Here is a 4,615-nt window from a genome sequence, read left to right as displayed (position 1 = left end):
CTGGAGGCGCACGCTTGTAATCCCAATGCTTGGCAGGCAGAGACAGGAGGATCGCATGGTTCAAAGCCAGCCTCAGCTACTCAGTGAAGCTCTCAGCAACCTAGTGAGACCCCGCTTCCAAATACAATATAAATAGATCTGGGTGTGTAGCCCAGAGGGAGAAAGCCCCTGTGTTCCATCCCCAGTACCACACACACAAAAAGGGACAACTCTTTGATGGAACAGATTTTGTAAAACAGCTTACATTTTATATATAACATTGAGAAAATAAGATAAATATCACATGCCCATCCAGTTTCTCGTAATATAGCGGCCATTCACAGGGATGGTTGCTTCTCCAATGCAATGGGTGAACCTAATCCTATTAAAATTTTAATATTTCTTCCTTCAACATACTGCTTTTGACAAACATAATCGGGTATTACAGAGGACAGTATCTGGTGTCTGCATTAACCTGAAAGTCTCAGGATGTCTGAAAGGACGACCTCACCCCATCCCTCTTCACACCTTTCGCTCTTTGGCCTCTCATTCAAGCCGGCATCCTGCACAGCTGTTGCCTGTCCAAGACTTCTGCTCCTTGAAGACACGGCTTATTTGCTTCTGTAATCCGAGTGCTTGGGACGTAGGTACTTTAAGATGACCGCTAAATGACAGAGATAAAGGCTGCGAGAGTGAAGCGGTGACTCACCCGTGTATACTGCAGGTCAGCAGCTTGGTCTCAATTGGCGTCCAGATGTCCTGCCATCTTGGCCGAGGCGTAACCCACAGCATCAGGACCACAGGCTGCAACCTTCCGCTTCGGATTTCAAAGATAAGCCACTTAGGTTGTCATAGAGGGTGAAGCCCGGCAAATTTGGTTTTCATAATAAAGATGCTGTAACTCAAGCCAGGCGTAGTGGTGCACACTTGTAATCTCAGTACTTGGGAGGCTGAGACAGGAGGATCGCAGGTGCTCAGCCAGCCTCAGCTACTTAGTGAGGCCCTCTGCAACTGAGACCCTGTTTCAAAGTAAAGAATAAACAATTCTTTACTTTGAGCTGGAGGTGTAGCTCAGGGTTAGATTGCCCCTGGAGTCAATACCCAATTTGGCCTTCCCCCAATTTTTTTTAAAATCTAAAAGCTGGATTTAAATTAAAGCTTGAATGAATCAAAGCTCCTGGATTATTCAAGGAAAGGATTAAACTACTAGAAAAAAGTTCTGGCTGAGTAGGACAGTTAAGAAAAGTATAGTATATAGATGTGCTATAGCCAGTCTCAGCAAATTAACAAGACCCTGTAACTTAGCAAGACCTTGTTTCAAAATAAAAAATAACAGCCAGGTGTGGTGATGCACGCTTGGAATCCCAGCATTTGGGAGGCTGAGACAGGAGGACTGTGGTTTGCTGACAGCCTCAGCTACTTCGTGAGGCCCTTTGCAACTCAGTGAGACCCTACTTCAAAATAAAGAATAAAAATTGGGCGGGGGATGTAGCTTGGAGGTAGAATGTCCTTTATGTTCCAGCTCCAGTACCGAAAAAAAAAAAAAAAAAAGTGACAACCTGTTGTATTTCCAAGAACTTTCCAGAGGATCGGAGCGAACGACGTCCACATTTCCTGTTGCACGTAGAAGGTAATTGTGTGGAGCGGAGTACCTAAGGACAATAGGTGCGGTCTGCTAATTTGTCACCGGGTGACAGAACACAGAAACAAGTTGTTGATGCAAATCACAAAGAGGCTGCAGGAGAAAGTGAACAGGGTGGAATCGGAGTCAATTATTCTAGGCAAACGTTCACTGGGAAATAGCCATGGTTTGCAGAAAAGCCAAAAACACAAAGAAAGCACAAAAATATCAGCATGTTCAACTGAATTCGAGTCAACTATCGCTGGTGAGACCCATGCAGACTTGGACATGCAAGGGACGGAGTGTTCTGTTAAGGTCCTGAGCCGGCCCCACGTCCCCTTCAGTTGAGCAGCATCAGGACCCACACACAGCAACACATCCGCGGGAGAGCTCAAAGCCTGTCCTATCTGACTTTCAGAATTCTCGTTTCCCAGCCATCTGATGTGGTGGCGCACGCTTGTACTCAGTATTTGCGAGGCTGAGACTAGAGGATCTCAAGTTTAAGGACAGCCTCAGCAGTGTAGTGAGACTCTCAGAAACTGGTGAGATTCTCTTTTCAAACAAGAAATAAAATTGGTCTGGGAAAGGTAGAACTCAGCCTCTGAGTTCAAGTCCCAGTAACACACACACATACACACAAAATTTCTAGTCTCTGAGCTTTGTTTTCTCAAACACAGGATCTGCCTCTTGTATTCTATTAATTACCTTTTTGAAATATAGAGTATGTGTGAATTTTTTTTTTTTTTTTTTTTTTTGGTACTGGGGATTGAACCCAGGGTATTCTACCTCCAAGATACGTCCCCAGCCCTTTTTATTTTTTATTTTGAGACAAGGTCTCACTAAATTGCTGAGGCTGGTTTTAAACCTGCAATAATCCTGTCTCAGACTCCCAAGTACAGGAATTACAAGCATGTATCATCATGCCCTACTTTAAAATTTAAAAAAAATTATTTGGGAGGTTGAGACAGGAGGATTACAGACAGGTTCACAGTCAGCCTCAGCTACTTAGGCCCTCTGCAACTTAGTGAGACCCTGCTTCAAAATAAAGAATAAAAAATAGGGCTAAGGGTATAGCTCAGAGGTAGAATGCCCCTGGATTCAATCCCCAATACCACACAAAAAATTAAAAATTAATAATAAAGCTGGGCATGGAACACAGGTGTAATCCTAGTACATGGGAGGCTGAGACAGGAGGATCATAGGTTTGAGAACAGCCTCGTCAATTTAGTGAAGTTTTCAGCAACCTAGTGAGACCCTGCTTCCAAATAAGAAATTTAAAAAATTTTTTTAAATTAAAAAAAAATGCTAGCCGGGCGTGGTGGCGCACGCTTGTAATCCCCACGCTTGGGAGGCAGAGACAGGAGGATCGCACAGGTTTGAAGCCAGCTGCACTGGCGTAAGAGACCCTGTTTCAAAAATATAAAATAGGTCTGGGAGTGTAGCCCGGAGGTAGAAGGGCTTCCAGGAACCCCAGTACCACCAAAAAAAAAAAAAAAAAAAAAAAAAAAAAAAAATTTGCTAGCCGGGCATGGTGGCGCACGCTTGTAATCCCAGCATTCAGGAGGCTGAGACTGGAGGATCGTGGTTCGCGGACAGCCTCAGCTACTTAGTGAGGCCCTCTGCAACTTAGTGAGACCCTGTTTCAAAATAAAGAATAAAAAATAGGGCAGGGGGTGTAGTTCGGAGGTCAAATGCCCCTGGGTTCCACCCCCAGACGTGGAAAAAAAAAAATGCCCCCGAGGTCATATGTGTGAGGCATGCTCCCCCACTGCCGGTGACATGCGCTATACCTACTTGCTGGCTGCTCTCGGGGCGACTGGTCTCCTAGCAGCAAGGACATCAAGAAGATCCTGGACAGCGTAGGCATCGAGGCGGACGACGAGCCGCCACACAAGGTCATCAATGAGCTGAATGGGATAAACACTGAGGGCGTCAGTGTTCAGGGCGCTGGCAGGCTTGCCAGTGTACCAGCTGGTGGGGCTGTGGCTCTCTGCGCCCCAGCTCTGCCCCCGCTGCAGCAGAGAAGAAGAGAGAGACTAGAAGAAGGAGGAATCCGAGGAGTCTGATGATGACATGGGATTTGGCCTGTTTGATTAAATTCCCATTCTCCCCCCAAAAAAAGCCTTTATAAGTATCTTGGGGGAAAAATAGGTTTAGGGTGTAGCTCGAAGTTAGAGTGACTGGTTTCAATTCCAAGTACCACAAAATAAAATAAATATATATGTAAATAAATAGGGCACAAGACCAGTATATTTGGAAATCCCACCTTAAATCTGACCCCTCTTCGTAGTATTTACAAAAGCCACAACGTCTAAGGCTAGCAAGATCCTTTTTCCAGTTTCTGAAGCTTAATGTCTTGTTTGTAAACATGCACCTGATACTTTACACTTTGTATGCTGCTTTTAAAGGAGCATGATCTCATCTTAATCTTACAACATGCCCGCCTGGGGTGGGGGAGGGTACTGGGGACTGAACCTAAAGGCATTCTATCTCTGAGCTACATCCCCAGCCTGATTTTATCTTTAGTTTGGGAAGAGGGTCGTCTCGCTAGGTTGCCGAGAGCCTTGCTAAATTGCGAAGGCTGGCTTTGAACCAAGTACTGGGATTCCAAGCGCGCACCACCACACCCGGCTCTAATCCACTTTTTAAATATAAAGTTGGGCCGGGCACAGTGGTGCACATCTGTAACCCCACTGCTAGGGTGGGGAGGGCTACAAGTTTAAGACAAGAGGACTGCAAGTTTAAGGCCAGCCTCAGCATCTTAGCAAGGCTGTCGGCGACTTACCGAGACTCTATTTCAAAATAAGAAATAAAATAGGGCTGGGAGTATAGTTACGGGGTAGAATGCCCCTGGGTTCAATCCCCAGTACTACAAAAAATAAAAAGAATAAATAAATATAAAAGTATCTAAATATACTATTTATGCCGTGTGTGTGTGTGTGTGTGTGTGTGTGTGTGTGTGTGTGTTAGAATTGAACCCAGAGGCATTCTACCTCTGAGCTACATTCCCAAACC

At 45.2% G+C, this 4,615-nt stretch overlaps 1 pseudogene across 1 annotated transcript; it reads left to right on the top strand.

Moving 5' to 3' along the window:
- Positions 1-3,379: 3,379 nt before the first annotated feature.
- On the top strand, positions 3,380-3,697 carry LOC308264975 (large ribosomal subunit protein P2-like; annotated as a pseudogene). Its single transcript has one exon. The product of its transcript is annotated as a large ribosomal subunit protein P2-like (transcript).
- Positions 3,698-4,615: the final 918 nt, after the last annotated feature.

The sequence above is a fragment of the Muscardinus avellanarius genome (genome assembly GCF_963383645.1).
Source record: "Muscardinus avellanarius genome assembly, chromosome: 7".
Taxonomy (NCBI): domain Eukaryota; kingdom Metazoa; phylum Chordata; class Mammalia; order Rodentia; family Gliridae; genus Muscardinus; species Muscardinus avellanarius.
The sequence above is the reverse complement of the archived record's forward strand: the minus strand, read 5'-3'. Positions and strand labels throughout refer to the sequence as shown.